The sequence below is a fragment of the Rousettus aegyptiacus genome, unplaced genomic scaffold (assembly GCF_014176215.1).
Source record: "Rousettus aegyptiacus isolate mRouAeg1 unplaced genomic scaffold, mRouAeg1.p scaffold_m13_p_5, whole genome shotgun sequence".
NCBI classification, from domain to species: domain Eukaryota; kingdom Metazoa; phylum Chordata; class Mammalia; order Chiroptera; family Pteropodidae; genus Rousettus; species Rousettus aegyptiacus.
Window position 1 is genome coordinate 92,548,707 of NW_023416308.1, and position 13,983 is coordinate 92,562,689.

Here is a 13,983-nt window from a genome sequence, read left to right on the forward strand (position 1 = left end):
GACAAATCACAGCGTTGTTATTGTTTTTTTTGTTGTCCGGTGAATAAAACACTAATGAAAATGTTTCCTGTACATTGTTACATTCTTACTACTGCCTTTGTTGGCTATCTTTTTAAAGTAGCAATTGCTACCAGCAGCACCATGCTCTTCTTTTACATAAAGATTTATAAAATATACTTATTTGAAATGGAATAATGCTGGTGACTGAGGTTCTGGAGCAGATAATACCAAGAAAAGTAAAACTTCACAAAGAAGTTTCTATCATGTGGTGATTATTTCAGCTCAACTTATTCCATTCACACAGGTAATTGCAAAGCATGTTCCATGGGCATGGGTATTGATTGAGGACTTTCCGCACCGTGATAAATTCTGTTTTCAATGGCAAGCCTAAAGCCTTCTATGTTAGTAGATACCCCCGCAAGTCAGCTGCATTTTGTGTGGTGAGGCAGAATAGTTTTCAGCTGAATCCCTCTTTCTCCTTTAACATTTATCACCATGGGCTCCTCAGGGTTGCATGGCCCATGCCAGACAAGATTTATGTCTGCTTTGGGCTCGTTTCTCTCCACATGCACATTCGCCCTACAACGCACTGTGCTGTGCTTCAGGATCCTGCAGAAAAACGTGCTAGTGTGACTCGTGTCTTTCATGTAGACGTCCCAGCCCTGCTGCTACTGTAGCCACTCCTGTCATAGATCGCAGCACAAATATGATCAAAGGAGCAGAGATGTTGGCTGGGGTAGCTAAAGATGATCTCCCATGGGGCAGAGACCAGAGGGGTCCTCCGACCAGCAGGAGGTTCTACTTTTAGAATACATGTAGCAGCGTGCTCAGGTGGTAGTATTGAATATCCCTTTTGTCTAAAACGCGAATTGTTCCCAAATATCTGACTTTTCTCTGGTTATTTTTTGAGAGAAAAGGTGGAAAGAACAAGGACAGCATATACAGTGCCATGCTTTTCTGCACCCTGCCCAGTGCTAGGGTGGCAGACACTTTTGGTTGCACATCCAAACACACCTCTTCCTTTCTTTCCAACAGGATTCCAAATGGGTTTGGGTGATAAGGCACCCACCCCCATGGTATTTTATTGTTCTAGGAGTGGATAGTCCATGAAATATAAGGCAAGTCTGAGGGGGAATGTCCTGGGAATAATTTCCCTTCCCAGTGAAAGAGCCATGTACGCAGAAACCCACTCTGCTCATGCCTCTTTTTCAGATGCTGTCGTGGCAGCGACGTCACAGCCACGGCGAAGGCAGCAATGGCAGAGGGAAGAGATGGAAGGAGTCTGGATCTTTGGTAACAGAGCTGGATCGCTGCTCCCTTGCTAGCTTCTCCTCTATCTCTAGACTTATGATTTGGTGAGATGCTAAGTGTTGTTTAAACTGGTTTTAGTTGGAGATTTTCTTCTTTCAGGGGCAGGCCTTCTTACCGATAAACATGGTATTTTTACATCTTTTTAAATGATTATTTTTGTAATAGGCTGGAGCATCATTTCAGCAGGCCTGTGCCAGGGTGTTATGGGCTAGAATCGGGTCAGGAGGGATGGGCATATGAAGCATCCAGATGAGGAAAAAGTGTGCCTACGTACGAGTTAATTTCCAGGAAGCTTAGAGATTCAAAGCCACAAAACACACACACACACACACACACACACACACACACACACACACACACCCTGTACTGTCCAAGTATACCTGAGGCTGAGAATGAAAGATAAAACACAAAAGATCAGAAGTCCCTAGATGGGAGAGCAGAAGCAAGACTATGGGTCAAGTGAGAGAATTAAGTGTATTTTCATGATAAGAATAGGGTGCCTCAGGCTGGTAGTTATTGGATGCTTTCAGGCCCCCTAAGGAGTGTGTGATCTTGGCTTAAAAGCACAACTTCAGAGAGATAAATGAGTCCTTTTTCTAACATCCCAGCATCTTTTCAATTCCCCTTTCGCTAAGCTCCAAACCACAGTGGGCATCTTATATTAAGAAGAGGATTTGTAGGTATCTGAAAAGTTCTGCTATGTGATTTTCTGCAGAATAGTTCCTATTCTAAAATCACCAGCCAAAGCAACATTCTGTTCAGAAAGTGGTAAAAATATGATTAGGGAATTTTCATATACTGTGCTTCATGTAGTCAAGTTAAGAAGCCTTTCCTGAGAGCCTTTTATGAGCTTGGCACTGAACCAATTACCATCTTTCAGGAATAACTATGCCATATTGTACAGGAACCTTAGAGAATCTACGCAGAAATAATAGCAAAGGCACACTTTCTTTTCCTGTCAACCTAACTTTTCTCTTTAAAAGCAATCTTTATTTATCAGGATCAGTGGAATTGGCTTGTCTAATACATCAAGAAATGCCGATGTATGATGTTTCTTTTCCAACATGTAGACATCACTAAGGGGTTGGCCAGCCTCTCTAAAGGAGAGAACAAGAACATTCACTTGGAAGCCAATTTTATGTATTTCATAATTATTTGTCAAAGCTTCCTGAAACATCAGAATTTATGCATTAGCTATTGTATCAGTCAGAATTATTAAATGTAACAGTAATAACTAACAAATTTGAGCAGATAATATATTGAAAGGCTATTGAGCAGCTCTCAAAATCTCTGAAAAGGGTATAAAAGCAAGGTTATGTAGGCAAAAATAGTACTCCAGATGACAATGAAGAACTGATCTGGTGCAGACACCACAGCACTCCCATGGTCATGGTCACCACAATGTATTCTGCAGACACCTTTAACAGTGGTCCATGGCACTATCTTTGGGTACATGATGTAGCTTACTGCCGATGCAACCTGACTACTACTGATGCCGCCTACTGCATAACAGACTATGCAGGTACTGGCTTTTGCATTACTAACATATGATTCAAAATCCGGAATGGGTGCATGTGATTAGCGAAGACTAGATTACATCCCTGAGCCCCATTGCAAGAAAGGCCAGGAAAATGAAAATTTGAAAGTTTCTCTTTCTGTAGTAGGAAATAAGATTTGTCTCACAAGGTAGGGATTTCCTAAACCAGTATTTTAGGGAAGTATTTAGGATGTCTGTAGACATTTTTTATTATGACTTGACTGGGGTGGGGGTCATGATTTGCTACTGACATCTAGGTGGTAGAGGTCAAGGTTGTGGCTAAACACCCTATAAGGCGCAGGAAAGCTCATGTTAACAGAATTATCTGCTCTAAAATATCGGTAATATCATTGTTGAGAAACCCTGCCTTTAATAGAAAAGGGTTTCATGTACACATGGCCAAATGAACGACACATTCATGCAGTGGCCAGCAATTATTTTCTTTTTCATTTGGTTTGCTTTTACAGTTTTATCCTTTGCTTCAATTATATTTTTCTTTTTTTTTTTTTTTTTGTGAGAAAAGACATGCTTGAAGAAGACATAATGGATTCACTATCAATAAGGAAAAAACATTCAGTGAAGACAATAGCTTGCTTAAGATAACAAAGATAATAAGTGACAGAAACATGACTGAAACCCACAACAGATTTCAAAGCACATGCTCTTTCCTCTCTGCTAAGTTTTTATTCTATAGTTGTCTGAGACCACAGACAACATGTTTATGGCATTATTGTTTTGATAGAAAGAGCACATAAATAATTAGGGATGAGTCCATGATCCTAATTTCTTTGACAGCATCCTGTAACCACCTGAGTTGATAGTGTACTCAACCCGCATCCCACTCCTCGGGATCATTCAGCCATTTTTAGAAGAACTCAAGCCACATGGACCTGACAGTGATATATGCTGAGTTAAATGAATAGTGTCTAGCTGTATTCTGAGGCCAGAGCTGGAAGGGGAAGGATGGTAAAGCAGCGATGGCATTCCTGAATGGAGATGTAGGAATATCGTTCCCTCTCCTCCCATTTTACCCACTATCATGCTGCACGCACACCCCAAGGCAGCACTGTTTTCTGCTGAGCACAGCACTGAGGATTGAGAATATTCTCCTCTCCAGAGAAACCCACTGCAGCCTGAGATAAGCACTTGCATCAGTCACAGTTGCAGTGTCCAGAGCAGGGGATTCATATCTAACCACACATTCACACATGCCTGCAGCAGCAAGGAGAGGATCCCTTTGGAATAGCTCAGTGTCATCTGTGTCAATCAGCTTTTGGCTTTGGCCCTAGCCATGATGTTCACATAGCATTGCATGTTGTACTGGAGCAACCAACTTCAGGTGGTACAAACAGTTTTGGAATTCCCTGGCCTCCAGGGGCATATCTAATCTCTGACACCAGAGACGAGGAGAGAGAACATACTCCTTTGACAAGAGTAGGCACTTGGATTTCTAATTATATCTGGGGAAGTCTCCAGTGGGTTAGAGACATTGGACCCTTTGATAAGCTGAAAATGTGTGAATGTTTTAGAAATTTTTTGGAGACTGTTATTTACATCCTAGTTAATATAGCAGATTATTTTAGTTCTCATGTTAATGTACTTAATAATCAAAAATTATGAAAAATATATTGTGCTCTTCTCATCTCTAGTTTGCAGAAGATATGGCAGCTGAGGACTGGAGATGTTATGTAATATGGCATTATTATATAGTAAATAATGGATTTGTACTCAAATCCATATTTTCAAGACCTGGACTTTTAAACATGACACTTATGCTGCCAATAGCCCTTGGTTTACTTCTTGTAGGTGGGAGTATCACCAAGCTGTTACCTTTCCACCCTTTGTCATTCCACCTATTTATTTTGGAAATGATTAATAGCTTGTGCCTCACAGCTTCTCCATTGGAAAACCACAAGGGGGCACCTTTAAAACTCTGAGAGAAGACCTAATGCAGCTAACACAGAGGGAGAAAATCCAGCTTCCTTGTCCTATCCCCCATACTCCTTACTGCCACCAAAACTAGTGGTTTTTAAAAATGAAGATCATGACCATTTAAAGGATCTTAATGTAAATTTAATGATCCGTAACTGACCCTTTAAAAAAGAGGGATTGGCCAAAACACAAAATATGAGAGCACATCACATCTAGTAAGGGCAATAATATTTTGTGAAAATTTATTCCATTTTAGTGACATATAATGAGGATGAGTGTAAATACAAAATGTATTTCTTATTGTGGACTGTATGGTCAAAAAGCTGTTGGATGGCTCGTGAGCTACTGAGAGACCCCCTCTAGATGGGCACAAATTGCCGTGGCATTACCTGAGCTGAGGAGGGTGGAATGGATAGAAGGAAAGTAGTCATCTTAGAAAATTAGAATGCAGAGAAGAAACTTCATCATGGAATCCAATAGTGAAAAAGTACACCGGTTACGGAGAATACACACACACACACACACACACACACACACACGCTCCTCAGCTAGTTCTTCCAGTCCCTTGTCAGCAGCTTCCCTGGCCTTGGAAGAGGGGCTACAAACCTTGAGGAACCAAATACTTAGCGTCTACATTGTGCCAGGTGCTTTACATATGTTACCCACATTATCATTATTTTAAGCCAATGGGGTAAATAGAATTGCCTGACTTTTCAGGTAAAAACCTGAGTCCCTATGGTAACTGTGGTTATCGTCTACTTGATAAATTCTCATCATTCCATTCTTCTGGTGACAGGCTGCCCCTGTCAGGAAACTGGAGTGCCCGTCCTTGGGCACAGAGTTCGCATGTTTGGATAAAAAGGAAGGGAAGTGGTCCACCCTTGGGCAATAGAGGTCACTCTCCTGGATTTTAAAGGAGTGATAACTCCTTTTTCTTTGATCATGAATATTATGGAAATACCAGAGCTGAGGACAGTTCTTGGGGAATGGAGGGAAAGAATTTAAAGAGGAAAGAAAAGGAAGTTCTGTTGGTACTGAGGCCTCTGAACCAATCCTTGAAGTTTTTTGGCTGGCCTTGTTCTAGATTTTGTGAGCCATCTAGTGCCTCTCCAATCAATCCCTAAATCCTTATGGCGATAAAGAGTTAAGTTTTTGTCAGTTGCCACTTGGAGGGTCCTAATTGGAGAATATGTAGCTACTCTGACCACACTTTGAATTTGAACTGTCTGCCTAATTTTAAAGTTTTTGATTTTGCACTGAAATAGTTCATAGTATTTTACATGTATACGGGCTGCTGGAAGTATTTTTGGGCCCCCATAGTTGTTCCTGGATTGCTGTCTTTTCAAGTCTTTTATCATCAGTCCACATTCTGTTTTAGACAATGCGGTGAATGATGTAATTGTTCCCCTCAAAGCACTAGGGAGAAAGAGGCATATAGAGAATATAGAGAATGGCTTCTACTACTAAGAAAGGGAGGATAGAGGAGGGGCTGTGTGTGGGTTCTGATGCTTGTGTCTCTGGTTCAGATGTTGGCCCTTCTTCAGGTTATTATCTAGGTAGATTTGATCAAAGTACCTAGGTTGTGCTTCATTTTGCTCTTCTATAAAGTATAGATAATTGTACCTATCACAGAGTTCACTGTAATAATTTAATTAATGAGTGGAAAGCTCTCAAAATAGTGCCTAGCACATGATAAATACTCAAAGAATGTTGGTTATTATTCTTTTCTTGATTTTCATCTTTTTTTTTTCTTTACATAGTAAAAACCTCTTTCTAAATGGAACCTTACTTGAAAGTTCAAAACAGAAACCGGATAGCCGTAGAATTGCTTTGGGAGGTAGGATGAAGGTCACTGAGTCTTGGCTCTCCTTTTAAGGCATCTCTAACAGATGATAATAGAATTTATTGAACTTTTACTCTGTACGAGGTTCTGTGCTTAGTTTGTCTGCATTTTTCCATGTAATCAATACAGTGGCATTGTATTGATTGGGTAGGTATTATTATCTTCTTATGCAGATCTACTTATTTATAGGTGATGAAACTGAGGCTTTTTGAGGGTTAGTAACTTGCCAAGAGTCACATAAGCATTAACTGTCAAAGTCAATATGGGAGCCAGGTCTGCCTGATGGCCCTGACCTAAAGTTTTTCTTAGCCATCCCATTGTAATGCTTCAGGTGCCCAGTTTTAAAACCACCACTTTAGATGTATTGAGTCATTCTTGCATCTTGAAATGATGAAAAATTGGTTGTATTCCTGGATTTTACTCAGGAATAAATTTGAGAACATTTATTTTTTTATGTGAGTTTGAGAATTTCTGCAGTATTAAATTATGTAAAATATGAATACAAAGAATTTGGATCCATTGGGATGAGCATAAATATTAGGCCATTGAAGCCAAGCAAACAAAATGCAGGCTAATAAAATAGATATAATTAACAAAGAAGCAATAAAATGTTTAGATTAGTTTAGAAGAGTAAAATTTTATTGAATGCTTGTTTTCTTTGGGTCAATTTTTACTATCATAAAAATCACAAGAAACGATTGGAAACACATAGAGAAATTTCTACTTCCCTGAAATTCAGAACCTCTGTAATATTCGATGCTGGACAATCCCCTGCCCATAGTAGATTTTTCATGATCGTTATCTTGATAATCATTTATCTCCCCTCTATAATGAATCCTTCAATAAGAAAGAACTCCCTTATTCCTCGGTGCTGCATATTGTATTCTCCTTCCCACTGACGTCTGGAAACTTGTCAGAGGGAAGGCACTGGTTTTTGTTTTATTTCTTTCCTTTATGCCTCCTTTCTACTGCTACTTAGGTGGCAAGAGAGAAACTTCTGGAATTGGTGCATCTTAAAGATCACAAACTCTGTGACTATTTCCCATTTCCCTGACCCAGGCCTAAAGGGTTAATTGGAAGAATTTGTTACAGACCATGGATAGAGTCATATAAGATGTTCATCTTGATAGGAGCAAAGATCTTTGATCAAGAGACAGAAAGGAGACAGCTCCTTACCTGAAAGGAGACAGCTTTAATCTTAGTAATCTTATTCTCCTACTCCTTTTGAGCAACTGCTGGGGCTACTCATTGAGAAAATTCAAGTGGAAGCCAGAGGGTACTAAAAGCTGTTGAAGCAGCCCATACAAGTCCGCCTCTGAAGCAGAGATCAAGAAGGAGGTGGGTGGGGAGTGGACTGGATGAAGAAATAGAGGCTATTTAGTGTAGATATCAGTACCCCCTCACACACGCCATGCTGAAAATCTATTTTGTACCAGTTATTGGTGAAATATTCACTCCTTGGCTGCAATAAAGGAATTCTACATTATCAGTGGAGCTGGCCTGGGTAAAAAGTTTTTTCTATTAAAATTTTAAACTCATCGCAATTAGTTATAGCTCTAAATCAGCCAGGGAGAAAAATTGAAAAGTAACCTAATTTACTTTTAGAGTTTCACAAATAATTGCATCAGATGAGATTGCAGAAGAAAAATCCCAGTGGTCTCCTGGGAGATAATTTTTGTAATGACATAATTAGAGCAGGAAATCATAGGGGCTAAGGTATTGGAGAAAATGGTGAGAAATGTAATATTCCTCTTGTCCAGCTTAGATTTTTCTCAGAGAAAACCATACCTTTTGCATAGATTGGCTATATTTCTATTTCACATATTAATTTTAGTGATCTACAGTGAGTGGTTCTAGTTGTATATTGAACCATTGAATTCTTATCATGAGTAGTCTTCCAGCTAATTTAAATGCAGTTCAAGGGAATTCAAGCACATAATTCCTTAGGCTAGAATAAATATGTTCCTTTCTGGATATCATTTATCTATAGCTGCAGGTTTACATTAAAGTAGGTTTTCAAGGCTTTTGCTAAAGGGGCCTAAGTTTCAGAAGTTATATAATTACAGTAAGTTGGACTTCACTCTCTCTGAAGCTTTTAACAGTTTCAAGTTTTGAAAATGGTCATTAATAGATGTGTGAGTAATTTATTAACTGGAGTATGAGAGAAACAAAATAGCCGACATGGCACCTGTGTTAGTGGGTGTCAGGGACAGAGTGGCAGCTTGTTTGTCAGGGGTGGCTGTACGTTAGGTATCAGCTTTCCTGAAGCCATGCCCTGGGCAGCTCTGGAGGGAGATTGCACCAAGGAGAAAAAGGACTTTCAGGCTGCCTCCCAGCTCCCAGGTAATATGGACATCTCTCCCGACAACAGTCCCTGAAAGACATAACCCTGCTCATTAAAACCAACAGCACAATACCTGGGCAGAGGGGTAAAGGGACTCTTTGACTCCAGAGGACCTGATCTATCAGAGAAGTTCAAGCCGGAGAAGCATGTATTTGTTTCAGTAGCATCCCAGGTTCTCAGTACCAATTTTCTTAGTCCATCAGGGCTGCTATAACAAAAGACCACAGACTGGATAGCTTAGAAACAACAGAAATTTATTTCTCACAGTTCTGGAGGCCAGGAGTCTGAGATCGAATGCCTATTCAATGTTGTCATTATTTCTTATGGATTCAGTTGTTTATAGCTAAATAAATTCTTACATTTTCATCTGTCTCTTGAGAGATAATTCTTCAATGAGTATATGATTTAAAAAATAAGGATGATCACATACACAAAATGGTCATTTCTATTAACTGTAAGAAATATTTCACTGATAAACGCCAATGGAATTGACAATTTTTATTAAAAGATATGTGCGTGTAAGGCTGTCTCAACCTCTTGCAATGAATAAAATTACTGTATTGGAGTCTTTGCACAGGCATACTTTGGAAATTCCATTGATTTGTACCCTTTTATGAATAGAGATGGTAATAATATACTTATTGCTGTAGCATTTACCAAAACACAGTTAGAAATATTCAAGAAACCAATTGGATCCTTAATGAGGAAGTGAGTAGAAAAAAATCCCTAGGCCTATGGGGATTGAGGGAGAATATCTAAAAATACAGGTCTAATATTAGTCATGGATTTGTTGCTGTTTTGGTTACCTGTTTGTCATATACATGGCCACTGTGTTTCATAATAAAGTGAGGGACTTAAGCTGTTTAGGCTATAGAGTCATGTGAGCACTATGACTTTAATTAATTAGCTTTAAAAAGTACATAAATAGGCCATCTCATTTACCTGTGCCAGTAACAAAAGCACCATTTTCCAAACAATAAATGATTAGAATATTTTGATCATTAGTGTATTTTAAATTATTTCTCCAGCCTTTGTCTACATTTTTGTTTAATAATTAATAAATAAGAAATAGTATACTTATGCTGTTTAATAATTAATAAATAAGGAATAGTATACTTATGCTGCACCTGCTGAGGATATCTCAATTATGTGCAGCTGGATTATGTTGTTTGCTCAGCTGCTCTGTGCAGCTGCCAAGAATAACAGGGAACACAGGGAGAGAAATGATTCTCTTTAAGTATAGTTTACGCCCTTCACTTTGCTTTCTATCTCCAAACATGAGTATGTTCCACAGTTGGATATGCTTTTTTTTTCAGAATGAATATATTGCACCCTACATCTCATGGTTCATGCCATCTTTAATTCACAATAGTCTACTAAAGCTGTAATTTATGGCTGCCTTTGTAGCTTCGCCTAGTAGAAACTTAGGTATAGCATTCTGGTAATTGGGTAACAAATGCCTAATGGAAGTTGAAAGCTTAAGTGACAGTATTAATCTGTTATTTTAAATGGTTTTAATTGTTTATATCTTCAGTCTTTTAATGTAAAGCACTAAAATGTAAGGCACCACTGACTCAAGTTCACTCTTTCCTCTATAGTCTCCATTCTGCTATTGAGACAATTGAGTGAGTTTTTAATTTCAGTTATTGTATTTACTATTCTAAAATTTGCATTTGGTTTTTAGTATCATAAATTTACTGCTGTGGGCCCCATCGTCACCACTGCTGTAGCTATAGGATTGTCCAGGTCTGAGGACACAAAGGATGAGAAAAGGAAAAAACAAATAAACGAACAAGGGATTCTTTCTCCTACCTCTGAGCATTAAGAAACCTACCCCTAGAGGCAGAACCAGAGGGTTTCTTGTGGAGATCTCACTCTCCACAATATTGCCTACTTCCATGTTTAGGGTTATGTTGAGTTCAGGCTGGGGATACACCAAAGCAAAAAACAAACAAACGAAAAACGTAAACTCACGCATCAGTTAGTGGTACTTCAAATACTGGTCCTCTTCCTCAGTGTGCCTGCTACTGTTTAATTTCAGAGTCTTCAAATAGCTGCTCCATGCATTCTGTGCATATTTTATAGTCAGCGTGATTGATAGGATGGGGTGTATTTCCTCCATCTTACTTGGAACAGGCACATATGTCTTTCAGTAGTTTTGAAGTAATCTTTCTGAAAGAGGTTTTTGGAGTAAAGTGGTTAACTGAATGCATATCTGTCAAATATATTGTAATCTGCTTCTGCCACAGTGTAAAGCCCTTGGCGCTGTTGCTCTTTATTCACGTTATAGTGATTCCAGAATGCCTGTAGTAGTAATGTTTCTTGTAGACATGTTTACGACTTAACAAATGAACTTACCAATACTCTTTATTTACATTAGTGCCTCATTAATAGCTTGTTAACATTTATCTACATGAATGATGGCAAACAAATGCCATGTCATGTTCTACTTATCTCACCTAGTTGTGACTATTTGGAATGTGAGTCTGAGAAGAACAAGGAGAACCATACTGATAACATGGAGGTGTGCCAGGGTTGAAGAGTTGGTCATACCTTCCATGGGAAGAGTCGAAGCACTTACATTTCACATTCCTGCCTTTCTGGGTCTACATGACTTCATGGTAGTCAATATATATAAGCTGGTGAAGCTATAATAATATGATTAATGAATCGTTGGTACTTTGTAGTCTCACTGAAGATGAAGTTCTGTTTGGTCAGGGAAGCGTGCGACAGCACCGATCACCAACAGCTCCTTCATTGTGCAGAAGTATTAATAACTGTCTCTGCCATTCTTAGAGTTGTAACTCAAATGCTATGTCTCACCGGCATAAATGAAACCACACTAGCATCGATGCTGAAATTTTAGTAGTTCTTAGCTCTAACTTTATTAAGTTTGGGACAGTATTTTCCAATGGGAACTATAAAACCAAGTGGGAGTATTTTGGAAACCTGCTTGAGTCTATATCATTGCCCAGATGATTGGAGGTGCCAGTAGCCTTGGGTAGCTGTGGTTTAGGAATTCTAGAAGGCCTGCAATGGGAAGAGCAGCACTGGATAAATAAAATAATGTTATGTGTCCAGCAGGACTCTAATATCCAGTGAAAAAAGAGAATTTATAGATACCTGTAGATTCTAGCAAGAGGTATTCATGTGCCAGACACGTATGAATAACTTTATTCAGGCCCTAGGGCAGCGTTTTTTATATCATTTGCCTTATGTCCTTGGAATAAGATGACAGTGTTCATGTTGTGAAGATACATAACTTGGGCCACTGCTGATGTTAAGAACACCTTGCTTTGAAGGGCAAGGATGATCTAAGAGGCAGAAATGCTTGCCTAAGAGAAAAGGCAAATTAATTAATCTGTCAAATTATTCCTCTAAGAGCCTAGATGTGAATGGTTCTTGCATACCAAGTACAATTTTCACAGTAGTGTTGAGTTCCCCTTTATTTTACATCTCTTTGTGTTCCAATTTATGATTACTCATGATCTGGCACAGTATTTACAAACACTACATGGAAGCTGAGGAAAATTTTACATTGCATATATAGAGATATAGAAGCAATGTACATGCAGCGACATATATGTTCTCTTTACAAGATTGGCAACAAGACAGTAAGTGCTAGAATTTTGAATAGTTTTATTTTTAAAACAATCTTTAATAAGACCATAAATTAAAAATGAATTATAATTTCGCCTTTACTCAGTTAATTTTGTTTAAAAAGTAGATATTGTTAATTATAATTGGTATATTATTTTGATTTTAAAAGTTTGAATATTTTTCTAAAAATAACATTTTCTATTTAGGCTTTCTTCATAATGATTTTCTTCTAAATTACTGGCTTTTTAAGTAAATTCTTATAAAAAACTTTCCATGATTATTATGTATCAAAGTACTAAAAATTTATTTCACAAAGAAACAGAACAGAACAATATGCCTGCTTATAATTCAACTCCAAGATTTTTCTCCTAGTTCTCCAACTCCCATATCTAACCAAAATGCCCCCTCCCCCATAAGTCTCTGTGACAAGAACATTCTGAGACTACCAACAGACCCTAAACTATTTCAGGTCGCTGTAGCTGTGGCTTAAAGTGACATAGTGTGAGAAACATCCTGATTTTAAAAGCCAGTAAGAAGGGAAATCATTTGAATTCAAGATCTCTGTGTGAGCTTTTGTTTTGTGAAAGGTTTGAAAATGGATTTATATATTTTTTGGGTTTGAGATATTTAAGTAGAGAGAAATGGAGAAAATTTACTGTAATAAATATTCGTTTAAGTTCACATATTATGTGGTCCTGGAAACACACAGAGAAATCACATAGATTCCTTGCCCTTGAAGATGATATGGTTGAGCATAGTGCATCTTAAATTTTTCTGCCTAATTATTTTTTCTGTAGAGCAAAGTAAATGTGTGACCCCAGGAGTTCTGGGAGCAGGGACTTCTTTAGAATGTCTGTGGGCAGCCAGGTTGGGGCAAAGAGCTTAGGAAAACAATGTAGTTGACAAAGTGGGCTACAGATATTTTTTGCTTTTACTTCATGTGTTAAAGATGGTAAAATAGCAGTTTCCCACTTATCCTTAATTTATAATTTTTCATAAGTGAGAACATTAATTATTTTTATTTCCTGTATCAGGGAGTGGAGTAAAGGACATTATGGCCTTGTGGAAAGATCTGGAGTTCTCCTGAGTCATTCCTCCAGGCTGCCACCTTCTGGAAATGTTACCTGAGTGTCCCCATCAATGGTACAGTCATCCTTTGAAGGCTAGAATTTTACTTTAAAAGATCATGCAGATTTTTCATTCTACTTTAAAATATATCTTGTTTTAATATAAAATTAATTGTTCTGAAATCTTCCAGAAAAATTTATAGTCCAGGTATATTTCATGGTTATCTTTTGCCTTCTTGTAGCATGTATATTGTGGGGTGTTTATGCACCTGTTGAAAAATTTAGGGAGGGGACATGGAAACGTGAAGGCTACTCAGTTTTGATAACTACTAAATACTAAATAAAGCAC

The 13,983-nt window shown here is 38.3% G+C and overlaps 1 long non-coding RNA gene across 3 annotated transcripts in view; it reads left to right on the forward strand.

Moving 5' to 3' along the window:
• Nucleotides 1-1,237: 1,237 nt before the first annotated feature.
• Nucleotides 1,238-13,983, forward strand: part of LOC107507401 — a 108,522-nt gene continuing 95,776 nt past the window's right edge. For all 3 annotated transcript variants that reach the window (XR_001596155.2, XR_001596156.2, XR_004951062.1), the window contains exon 1: nt 1,238-1,355. This is a non-coding gene — a long non-coding RNA (uncharacterized LOC107507401). The remainder of the gene's footprint in view (nt 1,356-13,983) is intronic.